This window comes from Cupressus sempervirens, chromosome 7 (genome assembly GCF_028749045.1).
Source record: "Cupressus sempervirens isolate cs-2001-9-10 chromosome 7, ASM2874904v1, whole genome shotgun sequence".
Taxonomy (NCBI): Eukaryota; Viridiplantae; Streptophyta; class Pinopsida; order Cupressales; family Cupressaceae; genus Cupressus; species Cupressus sempervirens.
In genome coordinates, this window is record NC_143124.1 from 860,396,983 (window position 1) to 860,421,196 (window position 24,214).

The 24,214-nt window shown below is 33.7% G+C and overlaps 1 pseudogene; it reads right to left on the reverse strand.

The window, feature by feature from the left end:
- The window catches only part of LOC149550179 (microtubule-associated protein TORTIFOLIA1-like), a 177,496-nt pseudogene that overhangs the window by 39,925 nt on the left and 113,357 nt on the right, over positions 1-24,214 (reverse strand).

Consider the following 24,214-nt stretch of genomic DNA (forward strand, 5'->3'; position numbering starts at 1 on the left):
ATTAGAGGATTCAATGGAATTGCCACCTTGTTAGAGGATTTGCAAATAGTTGTTAAGCCAACTCTGTTAGGAGATTTTAGATCACTGCTACAATGCTTAGAGAGCAACAATGAGATGACCTGATTTGAATGCAACTAAAATTCTGATTAAAGATCTCTATTATGGCTTATACTTGATCCTTCTTGATAAAATACACCTTTGCTACTCCACAAAGATATTCTACTTATCCTTCAAATTCTCTTCCTCTTCTCATCATTAGATCTTCAATCACATCATCATCTCTTTTCACTTCCACACTTTGAAATCATAACTTGACCTTATACTTATATCATCCACTTTGTCAAGTTAGCTCAAATATAACCTAGAATAATCAATATTCATCACCTTAGTTGGTTGGGATCGGTAGATAAATCAATTAAGCTTAATACACAAAAATAAGGAAATCCTTTGTTAGCCGACCTAGCTCAGTAGAAACTAACTCAAAAATGATTTCCTTTGTTAACCAATAGAATCTCATTTAACACTATAAACTTATGAAAATACTTTGGCAATTGAGTGATCTCAGTTACCACTAGTTTCATCCAACTTTTCTTGGATGCTTGAGTGAACTCGGTAGACACTACCTCCTAAACCAGGTAAACATAGGAATGCTTGGTAGATACTGAGAACTGTCTTCACTACATGACTGACCTTGGTATATACTAACTGATAATGATATGACATTTGTGTAGCATCAAAGGCAACATGTAATTAACCAATTGTATCCAATGATCTCCCTTTTTGGCATTGATGTCAACACAACATGTCATAGCACAATAAAATTTTGGATTTTAGACTTGAGAACTCCTTTTGTCAGTAAACTTCTTCTTTAGAAAACTTCTTCCTCTCTAGTTTCTTACTTTATTCTAGTTCCAAAAATTTCTCAAAGATATGATAGCAAACTTCTCCCTCTTTGACAACACATGCCAAAGACAATAACTTTGTAACTACCAATGTACCTTAAGTACTGATTCATCTACAATATGCCCTTGCCAAGTTTGCACCAACTTATTGATCTTCAATAGGTTCTAGTTGATGCATTCACTAAACTTCATTTAGTGAATTTTAGATAGGGGAATGACCCCTAGCTTAGCTCTTAGATATAGAAACACATCATTAGGTAATGGCTTGGTGAATATGTGTACAATCTATTCCTTTATACTCACATATTCTTGTCTAACTTCTTTATCTTGCACTAACTCTCTTAAGAAGTGATATTTTATAGCAATATACTTTGTTTTGGAGTACATTAATAAATTTTTTGATATATTGGTTGCACTATTGTTATCACAATATATGACAACTGAATCTTTGATCTCTACCTTCATTCCTTCCAACAGTTATTTGAACTAAATAATGTTACAACAATTGACTGTTGTTGCTACATATTGTACCTCGACTATGGATTGAGATGTACAATTTTTCTTCTTACTTGTCCAAGATACTAGTCTTTTACCAAGAAAGAATACTCCACCACTAGTGTTTTTTTTTGTCATCAAGACTTCCTACCCAATCAGAATCAATAAATACTTTCAAGTCCAAATTGCCTCCAAATTTGTACCATAAACAATAGTGTACAGTACCTTTCAAATATCTCATGATTCTCTTGATTGCCATCATATGATTTTCTTTAAGATTTGCTAAGAATGTTTCCACTATTCGATTTGCTAGAGTAATATTAGGCATTGTGTGTACTGCATAGTAAAAAATTTCAATCATTGATTAGTAAGTGGTCATATCTACTTCTTTGGAATCATCATTTTTAGAAAGCTTATGTCTAGTAGATATAGGTGTTCCAATTGGTCTTGAATCATCCATTCCAAATTTCTTCAGTATCTCCTTGATATGCTTAGATTGAATGATGTAGATATGATTCTTGTTTTATTATATTTACAATCCAACAAAGAATTTTATTTTACCAAACATGGACATCTCAAATTCATTACTCATTTCTTCTGAGAATGCTTTGCATAAGTCATCATTTCCTATAAATAGAGTATCATCAACAAATATTTTTTCCAACACAATCTTCTTACCTAGTCCTTCCTTGATATAGACACTACTATTGTCATTAGTCCTTTGAAAACCAATCTATACCAAGTGATTATGGAGTCTTTAATACCAAGCTCTAGGGGCTTGTTTGAGACCATATAATGCTTTGTGTAATTTGCAAACCATGTCTATTTTGCTAGGATCTAAAAAACCTTCTAGTTGCTCAATATAGACTTCCTCATCAAGAATTCCATTCAAGAATGTAGATTTGACATCCATTTGATACACTTTAAATCCTCTATGTGATGCATATGCTAGTAAAGTTCTAACACCTTTCATTCTTGCTACATAAGAAAAAGTCTCACCATAGTCAATACCTTCTTCTTGAGAATAACCTTTTCACACTAATCTTTCTTTGTTTCTTGATACTTTTTAGTCTTCATTCAACTTATTTCTAAATAACCACTTTGTATCACTTACATTTTTATCCTTGGGTCTAGGAACAAGAGTCCAAGTTTTGTTCTTTTCTATTTGTTCTATTTCTTCATTCATTTCTTCAATCCAACTTTCATTTTCTAGAGCATTCTTAACACTTCTAAGTTCAAATTCAGCAAGTAAACATGTACCTTTTAATTTGGTTCTTGTCATTGTTCCATTAGATTTATCTCTAATGATTTGATGAGGTGCATGATGCCTTCTAACATATCTTTCTAACATAGGCTCTTTGGTCTTTGAATGAGTTCCACCATCTTCTTCAACTTTAGTTTCAAGCTCAAGTCCTTCTATTTGTGAATCAGGTCCATCAAGCTCAGTAGCCTTTGATTGTGACTCAAATCCTTGTAGCTCAGGTTGCACTGCTTGCAACTTGATAACTATTGGAGTTTTTGGGGCCTTAGGAGATGAAGCTTCTTTTCTCTTAAATAGATTTGGTAGAGTATTAGGTTCATAATAAATGAATCTTCTGTACTCTTTAGGTTCCTTGTTTCTTTCTTCTTCACTCTTTTCTACAAATTCATCAATTCTAACATATGCATTTTAATAATTTTGTGAATAGACAAATTCAAACATTTATATGCTTTACTTCTATAGGAATATTCTAAAAATATGCCTTCATCAGTTTTTACATCAAATTTTCCTTTTCTAGATTCCTTGAATATATAATATTTGTTAACAAATACTTTCAAGTAACTTATATTAGATTTGTAGCTGTAGCATAGTTGATAATGTGTTTTGTTTCAATCTTTCTTCAACTAAACTCTATTCGAGGTATGAACTATAGTGCTGATGGCTTCCTTCTAGTATTTGAGAGCAAAATTCTTTTCAATCATCAGTGTTCTTGTACAATCCATGATAGATCTATTTCTTCTTTCTACTATAGGGTATGTGCAAGATCATGGTCAACCAAACTATGCTCTTAAGTGGCAATAAAAAATTAGAAAATTAGAGTTATGTCAACTTGACATGTAATTTTCTACTTGTTATTAACTTTATATCAAAAATTTGAGAGAAAAGAATCACTAGAAAATTGAATCTAGTTTCTAAACTACTAGGACTTATCTCAAAAAAATAAAAATTGATTGGTTAAAATTTTAAATTTTAATGCAATGTTACAAAAATTTTAGAACAAAAATAAGAATTAGATGTATGTCTAAACACCTTAATCAAAATCAAATGATAATATTTTTAAAAAATATTCTAGATATAAGTAGTAGACTCATGCTTGGATTTGACACATATTTTTGGATATTTTAATTTTAAATAAATAATAAATAATTAATTTTTGACTTTAGCATTTTTGGAATTAAAATACTCTCGTGTCTGACCACCTTAACTAATTCAAAACTCTACAAAATTCAATTTTTCATTTTTTTCCTTATAGTAGAAGAAACATAGAATGTGATGCATCTTTTGGATTTAAAAAATGTCATACCATTTGAAAGTTATAGTTATTTTTCAAGTAGTGTGTTAGTCAACACTTTATACATAACTTCATTAGAAAAAAAGTATTAATTACTTACGAAACTCATAATTTGACAAATCTTACATTTATGGAAAGATAAGAACATTTTTAAATAACTCTTTTGGTCAAAAAAATGTTGTCAGCTACATGTTAGAAGTAAAAATCACATAAAAATAGGCCAAAAGCACATTTCTAGGATGCTTTTAAAGTTGACCATATAGGTTTCGTATGAAAAGATATAGTAGACCTTATAAGGATATTAATTGTTTTCATTTAGTATCAAGGTTAGTGGGAAAAAAATTGGAATAGATTTTGAAATGGTTTGAAATATTTCAGAATGACAAATTTTTTAGATTGCCACCTTTTGGCACACCATGATCTTGCACATACCCTATACCATTCTATTGTGGTTTACTAGGGGCTGATACTTGTCTTTTGATTACTCTTTCAATGCAAAAATTATTGAATTCATAGGAGATGAATTCACGACCTCTATTTGATCTTAAGCATTTCAACTTCTTTCTAGTTTCCTTTTCTACTCTTGCCAGATACCACTTGAATTTTTGAAAGGCTTCTAATTTTTATTTTAGGTACATTACTATTATCATTCTAGAGTAGTCATCAACAAAAAGAATGAAATTTTTTTTTCCACTATAACTCTCTATTCCAATAGGTTCACATAAATCTATATGAATAATTTCTAAGACTTCTTCTGACTAATAGTCTTTGCTTTAGAAGCTAGTCTTTCCCATCTTACCAATTTGGCAATTCTTGCATAGACCCATGTCATGCTTATTCAAATTAGGAATACCTCTTACTCTTTTATGTTTTCTTATCTTAATTAGATTATAAAAATTCACATGACATAGCCTTTTGTACCATAACTAGCTTTCCTCTACTTGAGAAATAAAACATGAAAAATCACTGAGATCAAGATAAAATAGATTACCTTTTGTTTTCTTGCTAGATCTAACCAAATTTTCTTTCCCATCTAGAAGTTTGGCCTATCCATTCATGAATTCTACCTTGAATGCAATGTTATTCAACTATGCCACACTCAATAGATTATGCTTTAGTCCTTCAACCCAATAAGCATTATGACATACATGTTCTATAGTGAACAAGATACATCATTTTTCTTTTATGTTATAAGGTTCATTCTTTCATAGTCTTACATTACCTCTATCATAATATTCCATATGCTCAAATTTTGTTTTCTCACCAGTCATATGATGTGAGCAAACATTGTCAATAATATATGTATCATTTTTTCTAACATGAAAGATAAGTGCCATCTTATCTCCTTCATCATCAGGTTCATCTTTCACAGCTATATATACCATTTCATCTTCACTGTTATCAAAATCTGTAGCTATAAAACAAGATTTTTTACCTTTGTTCTTGTAGTTCTTTTATTTCTTGGAGTCATTCTTGCCTTTATGCTTATCACTTTTCTTCTCATCCTTGATTTCCTTATTTGGACACCTAGCAACAATGTCACCAATTTCTCCACAAGAAAAGTAGATGAGAGGAACTTTACCTTTGTACTTTCCTCTTCCTTTGGAATACTTCCTTGCAAGAACTTTACTTACAATAGTTTCCTCCTTAATGTCTCCTCCAGATGCTTTGATTGCACTTACAATGGCCTTGATCCTTTCCACATATCTTTCAATGTTTCCATCTTCTCTCATTCTCATTTGATCAAATTGTCCTCTAAGGTTTTCTACTTTGGCTCTTTCCACATTGTCATCTCCTCCATTAATATCTTTTAGTTTGTTCCACATTTCAAAATTAGTTTTGCAATATTTTACCTCATCAAATTTAGCATAATTGAGAGCAGATGCAATGTCAATCATCATGATATTACAATTCTTCTTTTCAACAATGTCTTCAACTGATAAAGTTCCAGTGGGAGTCTTGTATTCAGCATCAAGATACTTGCAACCTAAATCACTAATGGTAGCTAGATGTAACATCATAAGTCCTTGAAATGCTACAAAATTGTCTCTATTCAGCTTGGGAATCTCTCTTTTGTAAGACATCTTGATCTTTAGCTTATGTCCTTAAAAAAATCTCTGATACCAATTATTGGAAATATAAGAGGAGTAACTGAGAGGGGAGGGGTGAATCAATTAATACTAAAATAAATCCCAGATCTCTTCGATGTTAGTACAAAAATAATAGATAACTAAATACTATTGAAGCTCGGTAAACACACAGAATGTTGTAATTTAGTGATAACTAGAGTAGTTTGATAAATGATTAACATATAAACCTTTAGATGTTATCTATGATTTCCATTACTTTAAGTTAGCTTGAAATACATAAAATAAAATAACATGAACACATTAGGCACTAGGATATAACGTAGCAACCCAATTTGAGAGAAACCACCAATTGCAACTAGTTATTGATTTTCACTCTTCCAAAGTGAGCCCTTTTAGGAGCCAACCCTATTAAAGGTTACAAAACATACTATTAGGTGTGACTATATTAGAGGATTTAATCATCCTATTAGGAGTGTCCTTATTAGAGGTCTTGAGAACAATTCAATGGAATTGCCACCTTGTAGAGGATTTGCAAATACCTGTTAAGCCAACTCTGTTAGGAGATTTTATATCAGTACTACGATGGTTAGAGATTAACAATGAGATTGTCTAATTTGAATGTAGCTGAATTTTTGATTACAAATTTCTATTCTAGCTTCTACTTGATCCTTCTTGATCGAATATATCTTTGTTGCTCTACAAGGATATTTTTCTTATCCTTCAAATTCACTTCCTCTTCTCATCATTAGATTTTCAATCACATCATCATCTATTTTCAGTTCCACACTTTCAAATCACAACTTGAAGTTTTACTTATATCTTCCACTTTGTCAAGTTAGCTCAAATATAACTTAGAATAATCAATATTCATCACCTTAGTCGACTGGAATCAATAGATACATCAATTAAGCTTAATATGCCAAAATAAGAAAATCTCTCATTAGCTGACCCAACTCGGTAGAAGCTAACTTAGAAACAATTTCCTTTGTTAACCAATAGAAGATCAGTTAACACTAAAAACTTACAAAAAATCCTTTAGCAACTAAGTGAGCTTGGTTAGCATTAGTTCCATCCAACTTTCCTTTAACACCTAAGTGAACTTGGTAGACACTGCCTTCTAAACTAAGCAAATACAGAAACACTTGGTATATACTGAGAACTATCTTCACTACTCGAGCGAGCTTGACATATACTAACTAATAATGATATGAAATTTGTGTAATATCAAGAACAATACACAATTAACCAATTGTATCCAACAATTTCCATCATTAGGCCATTGTTAATGAACATCAAAAAAATCACACAATCATCACTAGTCGCAAGTGTAACTATGAAGATATGAATGTCATTTATATCAGATTGGAACATGGAAAGATTCAAACATAAGCATCAAAGACATAAAGGTAAAGATGACTTTGATGTTAGCTTACCCAATTTGATATAGGAAAACCATGCTCACATCAAGGCATAAATTTTGGGATGACCATAAGAATGGTTGTGCAAAAACATTCAAGGATGATGCCTCAAATATCCTAAGTGTTTCAAGGGGACAACAAGAGACACTCTAGAGTTTCTAGACCACACCCACAAGTATAAAGACAATAAAAACATGCCCCATGTCCCAAGTACTCTAGTTATTCACACTGGAGAGACTTATTAGACAAGGAAACTCAGCAAAAATCAATAACAATCAACACACAAAGAAAAGATCATGACATAGCTCAATCATTAAATGTTTGTGTTTAAAGATCTAAGTGTGTTATCTAATACGGAGCTCTAAGGATAAGGATCAAGTTTTTGCAAGCAGGTAAGATCACATGACAAAATTGGGTAAGACCAAATAAATAAGTGTTGAAAAACACTTTATGTTAGGGGTTGTATTGAAAAATACAGTTGGGTTGGTGTTGAAAAACATCATTTATGAGGTGTCCTAAAGACTAACGAATCCAAGAGACCAAAGTTAATGCAGTTATGAACCCTAGACAAAGATGAAGACCAATTCCAAACCTAAGAAACAAGGACAAGGAATGATGGAGAAAGGTTAAGTGTCAAGGAAACATGCTAAGAAATAGGGATGCAAAGGCCTCAAGTAGCACCTATTTCTACGTTTTCACCACTTCAATCTTATTGCAATTTTTTGAATTTTTTTTTGGTTTTTTAAGTATTTGTTGAATTTTTTTTTTTTTGAGATACATCAAAGCATCTATTGCTAGGTTTTCACTTTTAGGACATTTTTTGATTTTTAGAATTTTTGACAATATATCATTTTTTGAATTTTTTTAGGAGCAATAAATATGTACAAAGGATGCCCCTAGACAAAGACAAGGAATAATTGTAGGATTTTTCATTTTTTTGTCCCTTTGTCTTCTTGTTTAATGTCCACCTAGCATTTGATTTTCATTCATATGATTTATGTCCATACTTCTAAAAATTGTAGCAATATCCTTCAAATCTTTATGTGCTTGAAGTCTTGGTCTTGTATTCATGTGCCTGATGTCCTTTCTTGTTACACTTATGATGATAACCCTTGAACTCTTGGTTTCGGTTTTGATTTGCATTGTTGCTCTAGCAAACATTTGTTGTATGACATATCTTTCCACAATTGTGACATGTGGGTTTGTAGTTCTTACCTTTGTTGTTTCTTTATTCACCACTTTTGGATGATTCTCCTTCCTTAATATTGGTGTAACTTAATCTAGCAATATCATTGTTAGATGTAGGAGATCTCATCAATTTCTCAAAGTATTTGATAGCTTCACTCAATTTGTTGAAACTTTCAACAAATTTCTTTTCTTTTCTCAATCCATTCCTTAGTTATTCATTCTGTAACTTCAAGGTTGCGATTTAAATATCCTTTCCATTTAATTCATGATTGACCATCATCAATTGGTTCATTGTCTCCAATTTCATGTTGGCAATCCTTTTTACCTCTGATATCTTTTCTTCTAATCTATTGGTCAATGTTATTTTTTCATCATCAATCATAAAATTTTCTTCCTCAACTTTCTTTTTCTATTCAGTCACCTCATAGAGGAATTTTGATTGGACTTCTTGTTCTATCTTAATATTTTTACCTCTTCGATTAGGGTTCCATTTTTTTCCATCATATCTACAACAACTGCATCAAACTGACTTGAGTTTATATTCTCAAATGATCTAGTAGTGTCAACCTCTATGTATTGTGTGTCATTTTTTTCAATATCAATTTCTTTCCTTCTCTTAAATGAGCACTTCAACTCATCTCTTGCTTCATTCAACTGATGTAGGACAAGTTGTATTTCAATTATCTAGTTATTAGTAACCTTTCCCAATTTGTAGACTTCTATTTCCAAGATCTTTCCTCAAATATGCAAAGCTTCCCCTTCTAGAGAACAAAGCTCTAATACCAATTGTTGGAAATAAAAATGGGAAACTAAATACTAAGACGGGGGGTAATTAGCACTTCAAATTTTAACTATAATATCATTCATTGCACATCCATCTCATAATTTGCATGTGAACTAAAATAGCTAACTAAATATGTTAATCCATAGCATGAAGTAAATAACACATATGACACAAGATATTAGTTACCCAAAAACCCTCCCATGAGAAGGTATGATGGGGACACAACCCAAGAACAGAATGGACACAACAGAAAAGGGAAATTGTATTAACTGAAAAATAAGCTAGTACATTCAATATAGAGAAAATAAACTTCAAAACATGCCCTAAGGGCTTACAATAGCATAAATGTGGAGATAATTTCTCCTTTCAGAACCTCCTCTCAAACTCCACTCCGAACTACCTTTTATAATGCTAAAAATATCCTTAAATAGACCCTGGAGGGTTAAGGACTAGGAGTACATTTTAGAAAGTGCTAGTAGGCATCCACCGACCAAATAGAAGGTTCTAGAAGCTTCGTTAGAGGTTGGCACAAATCTAGAAGAATCTGGAAACAGTCACCAAACTTCTGGGAGGCATAACTTTTGAACTGTAGCTTCCATTGACGAACCGTTTACATTTTTGAAAAGCTCTTGAAGCACTCTATAGCCCTATAGATGCTACACTAGTCCCCCATTTTTTGGCCCTTTTCAAGGTCATTTAATGCCTCTAACCTGACTTTGAAGAATTCTTAGGAGGTCTCCAAAACCCAAAAACTACGATAACTTTCAAATCGTGGGGCCTTTTGACTTGATTCTTTTTCTGTAATGCTCTAAATTACAATTAAATTAATCTAGCCAATTTATAGCTCCTAGTTCACCAAAATGATGGCTCAATTACATACTCCTATTTTTTTCAGGATTTACACGAACACTGATGGTGGAACTGTGAGAGTTGGAACCTTTATTTGACCCAAATGGGTATCCAAAAATGAAAACACATGAAACAGAAACTAAGTCTAAGTATATTTTTTTTGGGTGACACAGGATTTCCCTTATACCTCTGGATGCTCCTACATTAGACAGCTAGGGTAGATTGAATAGTGACCCTATCACTTTATGAATGGTAGAGGAAATCCCAAATGGGAAACCTCAGCTGCTGAAATCCAAGTTGAGTCCTTGATCGATCATCCTTTCCATTTGAACAAATACTCTTCATACTACCTATTTCTGGTAATCCTACCCACACAATGATCTAGAATGTCTTCTATCTCCTCCTTCTTAGAAGCAAGAATTGGACATGGCTCTAACACCAGCTCCTCATCTGCACCATCATCATGATACTTTGATAAATCTGCAATGTTGAAAATGGGAGAAATGTGAATACCATCTAGTAACTCCACCTCATATGCATTTCTTGAGTCATGTTTCTTCAAAATTTTGTAGGGGCCAAATTTCTTCATTTTTAGCTTGTTGTAAGTACCACCTAGAAATCTTTCTTTTCATAAGTGCACCATGACTAGACCCCCTACTTGGAATTCCTTATGTCTTCTCCTTTGATCAACCCTAGCTTTATACTCTTGATTCATCTTGGTATGTGTGCCTAAACCTCCTCATGTAGATGCTTGATATGTTCAACAAATTCCTCAGCTTTAGCACTTGTCCTCTCCCCTTGTTCTATCTTCCTCAATTCTAGTGCAGTCCTTGGGCTATTCCCATATACAATTTGGAATGGTGATTTTCCAGTACTCCTATTTATAGAGTTATTGTAAGCAAAATCTGCTTGTGGTAGAATCAAATCCCATCCCTTGGGTTTATCCCCAACTAAACATCTCAGTAAATTGCCCAAACTTCTGTTTACCACTTCTGTTTGGCCATCAGTTTGTTGGTGATGCATGGAACTGAATTTCAAGTCTATTCTCAACTTTTTCCACAATGTCCTCCAGAAATACCCCACAAATTTAGTATCTCTATCAGAAACTATGCTCCTTGGAAGACCATTTAGTCTTACCACCTCTTTGAAAAATAAGTCTGCAATATGGACAACATCATGAGTTTTGTGGCATGGAATGAAATGTTCCATTTTAGAGAACCTATCAACCACCACGAATACTAAGTCATTACCCCTTTGTGTCCTTGGCAATCCAAGAACAAAATCCATACTTATGTCCTCCCATGGCCTTGATGGAATAGGAAATGGCTGATATAGGTCAGTATTGTGACTAAACCCCTTTGCAACTTGACAAACCTGGCAACTCTGTACAAACTTCTTCACATCCTATGAAATTTGAGGCCAAAAATAATGTTCTCTAAGAATGGCAATGGTCTTATCTCGACCAAAATGTCCTACCATCCCTACACTGTTTTTCTCCTTCATCAAATTTTCCCTCATGGAACTCCTTGGAATGCACAATTGACTACCTTTGAACAACATGCCATCCTGAATCAAATAGTCTAACCACTTGGTTCTATCTACAGCAATAGGTTCTTTACAAGCTTTTCATGCTTCAATAAAATTAGGATCCTCGGGGTACAATTTCTTGAGTTCATCAAACCCAACTACTTCAACCTGCATTATTGTAAGCAACAACTGTCTCCTACTTAGTGCATCTGCAACCTTGTTAGATTTTCCACTTCTATGCTTCAACACAAATGTATAGCTCTGCAAGAACTCTACCCACTTCATATGCCTCTAATTCAATTTACCTTGGCTATTTAGGTACTATAATGCCTAATGATCAATATACAAAACAAATTCCTTTGGAAATAAATAATGCCTCCATTTCTTTAAGGCCTGAACTATTGCATAGAACTCTTGATCATAAACAGAATACTTCTTCTTTGCATCATTCAATTTTTCACTAAAATATGCAATAGGCTTACCTTCTTGGCTTAATACAGCCCCAATAGCACTACCACTGGCATCACAATCCACTTGGAAAACCTTTCTAAAATTTGGAAGTGCCAACACAGGCTATTCTGTCACCTTCTTCTTCAGCAATTCAAAACTTCTCGTAGCTCCTGTAGTCCATTTGAACTCTTTTCTATCCCCTCTTATTGTATCAGTTAGGGGTGCACATATGCCACTGAAATTCTTAATAAACTTCCTGTAAAAACTAACCAGACCATGAAATGATCTTACCTTAGTAGCAGACCTTGGAGTAGGCCATTCCAAGATGGCTTTTACCTTCTCCAAATCCATTTTGAGACCTTCAGGTGATATAACAAACCCCAAATAGACTAACTCCCTTTTTGCAAAGATACACTTCTTTAGATTAATTAACAGTTTCTCTTCTCTTAGCCTTTCAAGGACACTACGAATATGTAGTAAATGTTCTTCCAAAGTCTTGCTGAAAATTAAAATATCATCCAAATAGACAATAACAAATTTTCTCAAGAACTTCTGAAGTACCTCATTTATGAGCCGCATGAAGGTGCTTGGGGCGTTTGTCAATCCAAAGGACATGACTAACCACTCATAAAGACCCTCCTTCATCTTGAAGGCTATTTTCCACTCATCTCCTTCTCAAATTCATATCTAATGATAGCCACTCTTGAGATCTATCTTTGTGAAGTACTGAGCTCCACTTAAGGAGTCCATAAGATCATCCATCCTTGGCAAAGGAAATCAATACTTGCTGGTTATCCTATTTATAGCTCGAGAATCTATACACATCCTCCACTCTCCATCCTTCTTTGGTGTGAGTACTATAGGTATTGCACATGGACTCAGGCTCTCTCGAATCAAGCCCTTCCTCAATAGCTCCTGAACCTATCTATTTAGCTCCTCTATTTTAATAGGAGTCATGCTGTGAGCAGCCTTGTTAGGCAAACTAGCTCCTGGAATCAGATCTATCTTATGACTGATTTTCCTTACTGGTGGCAATCCATTTGGAACATTATCAAAGATAATATCTCCAAATTCCCCTAGTAAATCTAAAAATTCAAGTGGTATTTCACTATTTACTTCTTTATCTTTCCTAGGAATCAAAGCATACCACATATGCCGATGTTTCATGCCATCTAAAAACTTCCTTTCATCAACAAGACAAATCCTAGCACTGCTACATACCTTTTCACCTTCCTTTCTCATGGGCTTCAATTTGTGGCGAACTCCATCCTTTGTCAGAGAGTATGTGTTTGCATGTCCATCATGTACTGCATGTCTATCAAACTACCATGGTCTACCCAACAATAGATGGCAAACATCCATCGAAATAACATCACAGAGAACTTCATCATGGTAACTCCCAATTTTGAATTTCACTAAACATTGTTCACTTACCAAGACCTTGTGATCATCTTTTACTCAAGCAATCCGATAGGGCTGGGGATGTTTCTCCCTCTTGAGCTTCAGCTTAGAGACCATCTCTTCTGATACCAAGTTATCAGTTCTACCACCATCAATGATCACGTCACAACATTTATCCTCACACTTGCATCTTGTACGAAAAAAACTCCTCCATTGTCTTGGTTCAATCTCACCACTTAGTAGGACTCTTTCATTTACCAAGGTCTCTCCTCCTTCTGCATCCTCTGAGTGTGATGATTGTGCATCCTCATCCACATGAGCAACCCAAGCTTGGCCCTCAGCTCTCCTATCTGTCCTTCCTTGTCGTTGAGGGTATTCAAAGGCATGATGACCTTCTTCATTGCAATGGAAATAGGTACCACGGAAGCCGCCTCTTCCTTGTCCATGTCCTCTACCTCTTCCTCTCTGATTTCCAAAGTCTTGATCATGGGAGTGGTTGAAACCCTCATTCCTCTAGTTCCTGCTAGTACCCACATCTTCATTTTTATTTTAGGTTTCATTGTGGCCTCTAGATGATCTACCGCTTCCCCTTCCTCCTTGACCACACCCTCTTTGTCTTCCTTCAAACCTTTTATTCAGCTTCTCGTCAACTCATAGGGAAAACTGGTATGCCTCTTCAACGCTGGTCATTCTCACCAGACTTAATTCCTCTTGGATGATAGGTCACAACCCACTGATATAACGAGCAACCTTCTCCTTATTTTCTTCTGCATGCCCTGCTCTAATCAAGAGTCGGTAAAACTCCTCTTTATATTCTTGGACTGATCTTCCCACTTGCTTTAATGCATGCATCTTCTTAAAAAAATCAAGCTCATAGTCCACATGAATGAACTATTTCTTCAATTTGTCCACCATGCGATCCCACCTTGTGATCTTCTCCTTTCCTCTTCTGTTTCTTTCCAATTGGACCTCTTGCCACCAAATTTGGGCATGGCCTTTCAGTTTGGCTTTTGCAAACTTAACCCTATCTGGGTCCCTGATATCCTCATACTCAAAGTATTCTTCCAGTTCATTGATCTAATTGATCAACTCATCTGGTTTCAGATTTCCTGAAAATATACCCACTTCAATTGTGGGTCTTTTCCCAAACTTAGTAATGGCCCTAAAAAGCCTTTCTTCTACATGATTTAGAACTTCCCCATCAAATTTCCATTTTGGCCCCATTTCATCTTCACTTTCATCACCTGCGGCCACAGTTGCTCCTCTATGGAGCTCCTCTTGCAATGCCTGTACCTGCTTTTGGAGGGCTCTAACCTCCTTAGGATTAATAGCTCTGGCCCTTCTGCCACACTCTCTTCATGGAGGCATCTTCTTAACTCAAACCCACAACCACACAGTCTTGGTGCAAACTACCTCACAGTCGGCGCTCTGTCTACACACTAAGGAAAACTAGCTCTGATACCACTTGATGGGACACAACCCAAGAATAGAATGGACACAATAGAAAAGGGAAATTGTATTAACTGAAAAATAAGCTAGTACATTCAGTAAAAAGAAAATAAACTTCAAAACATGCCCTAAGGGCTTACAATAGCATAAATGTGGAGATAATTTCTCCTTTTAGAATCTCCTTTGAAACTCCACTCTGAACTGCCTTTTACAATGCCAAAAATCTCCTTAAATAGACCCTGGAGGGTTAAGGACTAGGATTACATTCTAGAAAGTGCTAGTAGGCATCCACCAACCAAATAGAAGGTTCCAGAATCTGCGTTAGAGGTCGGTGCAAATCTAGAAGAATCTAGAAATGGTCACTGAACTTTCGGGAGGCATAACTTTTGAACCGTAGCTCCGATTGATGAATTGTTTACATTTTTGGAAAGCTCTTGAAGTGCTCTATAGCCTTATGGACTAGCTACACTCATCCCAAATTTTTTGGCCCTTTTTGAGATCATTTAATGCCTCTAACCTGACTTTGAAGCATTCTTAGGAGGTCTCCAAAACTTGAAAAACTATGATAACTTTCAAACCGTGGGGCGTTTTGACCTGATTCTTTTTTTGGAATGCTCTAAGTTACAATTACATCAATCTAGCCAATTTACAGCTCGTAGTTCACCAAAATGATGGCTCAATTACATACTCCTATTTTTTTTGAGATTTACACAAACACTGATGGTGGAACTGTGTGAGTTGGAACCTTTATTTGACCCAAATGGGTATCCAAAAATGAAAACACATGAAATAGAAACTAAGTCTAAGTATTTTTTTTTGGGTGACACAAGATTTCCCTTATACCTCTGGATGCTTCTGCATCAAGGTAAAACTAGAATGGGATGACACCTACAAATCTTCACTACTGTAGCTGTAAAGTGTAGCCAATTAAGGTTACAATAAGTTTGATCATAAACTGTGATCTATCTTGTAAAAGGTTTTCCCTGTTAAAGGCTTACAAAGATTGTTAAGTCTCACCCTATTAAAGGATTTCAACACCCTTCTAAAAGTGTGTCCAATTAAAGGACTTAAACCAAAAATAAAGTAAGCAACTTGTTAAAGGATTTATAAAAGCCTATTAAGACTACTATGTTAAGAGATTTTGACTAATTCACCTATTAGAATATTTTAGCATTGATCCTTTGGTTAGAACTTGTTTGCTAGATATTAGATATTCTCTTTCTAAGTATATCCGTGATCCTCATGATCAAATATGTCTTCTCTATCCTCTAACTTCTCTATTCTATTCTCTCAAATTAATTTTACAAATTAATCCTTTCACATCTCCTTAGTCACCATGAGTATTCTTTCTCTACATCCAAACCTCTCCTTCACACTTGAAAACTTTTAGGATTTTCCCTCCTTAAGAAGACTTCGGTGACCTAAGGTTAGGTAGGAATCAAAGATAGTGATTCACCCATTTTTTCACTTAATTGATCCCTTTATCTAATTGGTTGCATATACTGCATAGGGATCCTCAATGTAGATTTTTTCTTATCTTCTAGAATTGTAAAGTAATCCTTAAGTCAGCCCAAAAATGGTTTACATAGGAGTTTGTGTCATTATAAACAATTATGTCTAGAACTATTTACTCGACACTTGAAGCCTTTGATGCTCGACATCCACTATATCGTTAATGTTGTAAATCAACTTTTGAATGACTCAACATCCACTATTATTCTGAACATCTAAATCACTCAGCATGTATTATCTTGCTTAGTACTAGAGTGACTCAACACATACTATATATTTTGCTTGACATGCATTATTTGACAACTTGTGCTTGACATACACTACTTATTCAGGATGTACTAAGTCATGTTAAGTAATGACTTAAGTGTATTATCACTCATTTATAAAAACCAAATGAGATCAATACTAACATAGATAATATGTTAAAATGGTATTGCATGATGCTCTATCTAGGCTAGAAAGGGTCTTGCAAAATATCATTGTCCTTCCTAATAGGGAGAGACTCTCTTATATCATGATCAAGTTGATGAATATGATTCAAAAGGCTAAATCATACAACCCCTATGATGATACATATATTAAGAAATTTTAGCATAGCTTAGGTCATACAATGATAGGCTCTATGATATTTATTACTAGACGGGTCCAAATGTTTTCACTTAGGTGTCTAAGAGCACATTTTCCTAGATTTCTTAGATACGTCTTTAGAAAAAGTTTATAGAATGAAAAGTGTTAGGATACTCTTGTTTCCCCCTTCATATATCCAAGATGGTTTTCAACACATCATATGTGGCCACAAAAGGATGAGGTGCCACTTATTTATGCAAAAAATAATATGCATAATTTCATGTGGGATACAATGTCGATTATATAGACTATCCATGTCATGCAAGACAAGGGAAGGGATGCTTTTTAGATAAGTTCAAACCACCTAATTTACCATATCCCCCTAGTAAGTTGGATATGGTGAGTCAAAAAAATTTAGTTCTTCCAAAATATTTGGATGGTTTTACTACAACAAGAGATTTTTTGGCAAAGGGCATGGATGTACATATTTACTCTAGCATTGCATCATTTACAACTTTGGTTCACGAGTTGTCATCTAATCACATTAGAACGTGTATGCTACAATCCTCTATGAATGTAGGTGTTGACACATCACATCCTTTTTATAATCCTTTCACTTTTTATGATCTTTCCACACCCAATGAAAGAGAATAACCACCTGAGAACCATCTGCACATGATGAGGTTTAATCTAGTGAGATATCATTTTGAGGATTGTAAATATATTACTATCCTACATTTGGTCAGTCTGACTAAGATGTTTGACTTTACTCAAGGAATGATTAGGATATCCTCCAGTAGTAGGTGCCAAGAAAAGTTTAGGTGTTGAGCAAGGAAAATGTAATAGGTGCGAAGCATAAGTAAAACTTAGTTGATGCCAAGTAACACAGTAGGTGTTGAGCATCATTAATTCAATAATGTTGAGTTACAACATTATTTGAAAAGCCAAATATTTGCTAGATCTAAGCCAATAAAGTTGTTACCTTAAATTTTGTGAACTAGGTGGAAGATAAGAAGTTTGAGTTGGTGGCAGAAAATTTTAGGTTAACTACTTTTAAGGTGAATATAGGTGGATTCCAAATGATGTTTCTAGAACAAAAAAATGGACGGAAAGATACATCATATCTTATCAAATCAATTCAAACCCAAATATGAGTGAGAAGAAGAGAGTGGGAAATCCATTCTAAACCTCTACTAAAGAAGTTATAGGTCTAGAATCAAAGATAGTGTGGTTAGAAAGTGGTTGGTTGGAGTGTGAAGTGTCAAGAAGAAGGCACAAAGAGGAAAAAATAGAGGATGGAGACTCTGCCTTGATAAGTGACCATAGAGAAGAGATTGCATTGGCACAACAAGCAAGAATACTCAAGGAGACAAAGCTTGAAAGGAGGACAAGCTATCTGAGCTACATAGATTGAAGGCTAGGCAAATGTGTGAGCTGAATTGTGATCTAAAATCTACAAGTTAAGTTGTGACTTGTATCAAGTCAAAAGCCCTTAATTGTTATTCTCTTTCAATTGTATCAGTTGAGGAAAATTCTATGGACTTAGGTTGGTCTAATAGCCATTGAAAAATCCTTTAACAGGGTGACATTCCAAGTTGAATGTTCCAAAGTCCTTTAACCGAGCACCCTCCTAACAGGGTCTTTGAAATCCCTTAACTGGGTCACATCTAATAGTGTGTTGTAGCCTTTCATAGGGCAGGCCTTTATGGGGCATCACTTCAAAAGGATGAGAAATAAGGTAGGATGTTATTGGTGGTTTTTACCAAATTGGGTTTCCACATAAATCACTGTGTTATGTGTTGATCTTTCATTATAGTGTGTTGTATCCTTTCATAGGGTAGGCCTTTATGGGGCATCACTTCAAAAGGATGAGAAATAAGGTAGGATGTTATTGGTGGTTTTTCCCAAATTGGGTTTCCACGTAAATCACTGTGTTATGTGTTGATCTTTCATGTTTGATTTTAGCATGTTGATTTATCAGTAACTTGCTAGATTGAAATTATTAGCTTGAATGCATGGTTAGTTTAATTGGGCTAATTATATTTAGTGAAAAAGTTTGAATAGGTAGTTTTGGACATTGAATAATAGATTCACCCCCCCTCTCAAATTTTCTAAAGCATTTCTAATAGATGTTACACAAAATGTCATACATTCACCAGTTAGTGTCGGCCAAGCTCACTTGGGTGATGAAGATAGTTCTCTGTGTCTGTTGAACATTCCTCGATATGCCAAGTTTTGAAGGCAGTGTCTATTGTGTTCACTTGAAAGATAAAGGAAATGTGGTAGGTAACAAGTGTTAGCTAAGCTCACTCAATTGCCAAAGAGAATTAATAGTTGGTAGTGTCTACCAAGTTCACTTGAGAGACAAAGCAAGTTGGCATAAAAATTAGTTTTAACCGAGCTCACTTGGTTAACAAAGTAAAATCTTTTTTGGTTAGTGTCTACTGAGCAAGGTTGACTAATGAAGGATTTTCTTGTTTTGAGTTATTGAGTTTAGTATATTTTTTTGATGGTTTTATCTAACCAAGGAGATGAATATTAATTATTCTATGTTGTATTCAATCCAATGTGACAATTTATAAGATATAAATGTAAGGTCAAGTTTTGGGATTGAATTTGAATGATTGTGTGAAGAAAAATAATGCTTAGAGGAAACAAATTTGAAGGATGAGAAGAATATTCTTATGGAGCTATAAAGATACATTCAAGAAAGAAGGATCAAGTATTGGAGCGAAAATTGAGATCTATAATTAGTAATTCATTTGTATCATAAATCATGTCATCTCATTGTTACTCTCTAACCATTGTAACAGTGATCTAAATCTCTTAACAGGGTTGGCTTAACAGTTATTTCTAAATCCTGTAACAAGGTGACATTTCTATTTGAAGTGTCTTGAAGACCTCTAACAAGGCTACTCCAAACAAGGTGATTAAATCCTTTAATAGGAATACACCTAACATTGTGTTTTGTAACCTTTAATAGGGTTGACTCGTAATAGGACTCATTTCAGAAGAGTGAAAAACATTAACCTGTTGCAATTGGTGATTTTTCCCAAATCGAGTTTCCATGTTAAATGATGGTGTCAATTTTGTTCATGTTATTTTCTTTATGTATATGAAAATAAGTTAAATTAAGGTTAATTACAGTTAACATCTTAAAGATAAATATATTTAGTTAGTACCAAGTAATAAATTATTTTCAGTTCTTACCAAATTACAACATTTGATAGTGTAAATTGAGTTCCTATGTGTTTGCTGAGTTATAACATAATATAGTTTAAACAAAGTTTATGTTTTGATTTGTGTGGACATCTAAGGGCTCTAGGATTTATTTTGAACTAGATATGTGAAACAAGTTCTAAATCCAAAGTACTTGTATTAGCGAGATATGTCATAAGGCACCATGCACCTGAGTAGATCATTGGAGACAAATTAGATGGTACAATGACAAGGAACAAATTGTTATGAGATCACTTCTCCATGACTACTAACTTGTTCTTAGACCATACGACATTGCACTTTTGTGCAAAATATTTTTGGGTATAAAATTAAACACATAGTAGTAGGGCTCCATTTTTTAGTGATTTCTTAATATCCCTCTTTATTCTATTTAATTTCTCTAGTTTTTGAAATGCTAGGTCATCACATACAAGTCATAGATCATACCACTCTTCACAATTTAGTAAGCAACATGAATGATACTACTCACGATACTGCTAGTTTTACTTGAGTAGTAAACTCAATATCCTACCAACATTGATAAAAAAATAAGATTATTTACCCTCTATGTGATAGATAATCATATCTCTCCCATTGTATCTTGACTTAGTTAGGCCAGTGATCAAAATTGTTGCAATCTACCTTATCTTTCATTTTTCTCCTTGAGCTAGAAATTCTCGAACTCTGTCAAAGATTGTCTTTGATAACTTCTGAAGTTTTCTCCAACCACATGAATTGATTGTATAATAGTAAGCATTGAAAATACTATTATTGACATTAGGTTCAGATCTACACTCTTTGACAACATGCGCATACTTATATCGTTACAATGGTGAACTTCAAATCTATTAGACTTATTGACAAATTTTCTTTTGCACACATTTTTAGTATGACCAATTTTTCTACAATTAAAAAAAATGGGATTGTTAAACCTCTTACTTGAATTGTATGTGGTTTACCTTGGGCTATTCTATTTCTTCTTAGATTCTCCTTTAGATGTTTGACTAATCATGTTTTCTTCTTGACCTTTATATCTGAGACCAATTGTGTCATTGTGTCTTCTGCATTTCTTTAGTTGCTCATCAAGATTTTGCAATGTTTCACTATATTTCTTTAGTTTCTTATTTGCATCCTTCTTAATTTTCTATTCTTTTCTCGATTTCTTGTTTCACCTTTGATTCTAAGATATTATCTCCCAATTTTATACAATCTTTGTAGAAAGGTGTTCATACATTATAGCTAGGATATCTGAAAAGTTATTTTTCCTCTTTAAGTTGTAAATTATTAGTATTTATTTTGACATATTTTAACATTTTCCTAGCATCTTGAGTTTCCTTTTACCTTTAAGATGTATACATTCTCTCTGATTAACTTTGCATCTCTTTATGTTTAGGTTGACCACTTTATCTTTTAGCTTCAGATCAATTTCCATCAATTCTATAATATCTTCATTTAATTTTGTAGAGGCAACACTTATGATAGTTAATCAATATAGCTTCAACTTTCATTCAACCTATTAGTGAGTTCCTTTCTTATAGCTAGGTATTTTCTCAATTTCTCTTATAGTTCTTGAATCATATCCTTAGCTCTTTCAAGTTTCTTTTCATACATATACCTTTTTCATGATTGTGGATCTTTCAACTTAACTTATTAGACTTAGTAAGAGGATGAAATATATGATACCAATTTTATGATTCTTAAGTACCGAGGGATGGGGAGGGTGAATTAGCACATAAAAGTAATTTAATATTTCAAGTATGGATATGCCGAACACAATTACTAAATGTCAAATAATAAAACATATGAGGGATATAAATATGTAAAGTAACACAATATAAAACCACTAAAAATTCATTACACATAATACAATAGTTTTGGTTGCACAAAAACCCTTGTTAGACAGTAATTTTTTTTTGCAAGAATGGTACCAGCAAAGCTCATTGTTGCATTAAATGAGTTACCCAATTAAGAGAATAAAATTACACTTTCTAGGGGTTTCAACTTGTTAGGAGTGACTTCTTATCTTGTTAGATATACAATCAATCTCCTAATATCTACCTTTCTAAAGGATTTAAAAACTTCTTTTGAGAGTCTACCTGTTAGGGGACTTAAAACTAGAATCTATTAGGGTTCACCCAATTCAGGGATTTACATGTTGTGACTATTATGGACATCATCCCCTTTGTGTTTCACTTCCCACTTGTCTAAGCTATGGGGTACGTGCAATGATCATATTGTGAAGCTCATTATGGGGACTAGGGGATCTTTTAGTTATAGGAGGTGTAACCAGAGTAAATTGGGGTGGTTTTAGAAATGTGATAAAATTTGTCATAGGTTTTGAGTGCATTTGATGTGTGTGAAGTGTTACAAATGTGATAAAATTTGTCAGATGCTTCAAATGCATTTGAGGAGTGTGAAGGATGGTATTGATGTTCTTTCAGTTTTGTATTCTATACTTGAATCTTTGTAGAGGCCCAAGATAATATGATAGGAGATACAAAAACATAAGTGTTTCTCATATATGGGGCTACTACTACTTTACATAGCCTAGATGCCTATTATTATTATATTTTGGCAACATAATTATCTAGATTTGTATTTCAAATAGGGAACTTTGTGTTGTGGGAAAAATAAATCTTACTAAGACATGGCTTTATCCTTTTCTTAGCCCAACAATAGAGTTATAATAGTTATATTATTGTATCATACATGATATAAATAGTAATATAGTTTTTTGTTGTATAATATGAGTCTACTTGGTTAGTAAACTTAGTATCCTATCACCATTGATGAAAAATGAAATTCTATACCCTTTATGTGATTATGTCATATATATATCGCATTGTATCTTGATATAGTTTGGTCATTGACCAAAATTGTTGTAATCTTCCTTATCTTGCACTTTTCTTCTTGAGCTTGAAAACTTGTAACTCTGTGAATGAATGTCTTTGACAATTTGTGTTATCTTTCCAACTAAATGAATTGATTTTAGACTCAAGAAAGTGTAAATATTATCTATTGAGGGTGAAATTTGCTAAAAATATCAACCATATAGGTCAAACCTTCATTTAGAGATGCCTGTAACCATCATTCAACACTCCATTTCAACACATCTTCTCATAACATTTCTTGATAATTTCACCTCCCAATTCTTTAATATTTCATTTGATGTAGTCTTGAACATCTTCTAAGATAAATTCTCCTAATTTTATACAAGATTATACAATAGACATACCCACTTTGAACTTTCCATCTAGTTCATGTATGTAAATTGGTAGAGATTCCTCCTTGTTGATCAAAGAAAGTGATGCAATGCTCTTTTCCATTCTTTATCAATTTAGATGACAAAAACATTAAATTGATAGTTCATGAAACATTAAGTAAGGCTTCTATAAACATGATATATATTTATCTTTGTAAGTATCAATACCTATCTCAATCATTTTTTTGTGAGTACTCAATATTTCTCTTTAATACACAATCATAAGTAAATGGTGTGGAATAATTCACTCATACTATTTACCATTGTAAAATAGAAATTCTAATCACCAATGATTTAAATAATACCTTTACCCATGTTAGGAATAGTGTCTTATGAGTAATTAATAAGTACTTATTAGTTAGTTCTTCTTCAACAGTTTTCAATGGTTACAACCGAATGTATCCAATAAAATATTTTGAGCATTCAATACATGTGGTGTAGGAGCATCCCAGGGAAGTCCTCAATCTTGTATGGAATGGATTAAAGATTGGATTTATAGAATGTGGTTTTTGAATTTGGGGATGTGTTTGAGACATATTGGGAAACCTT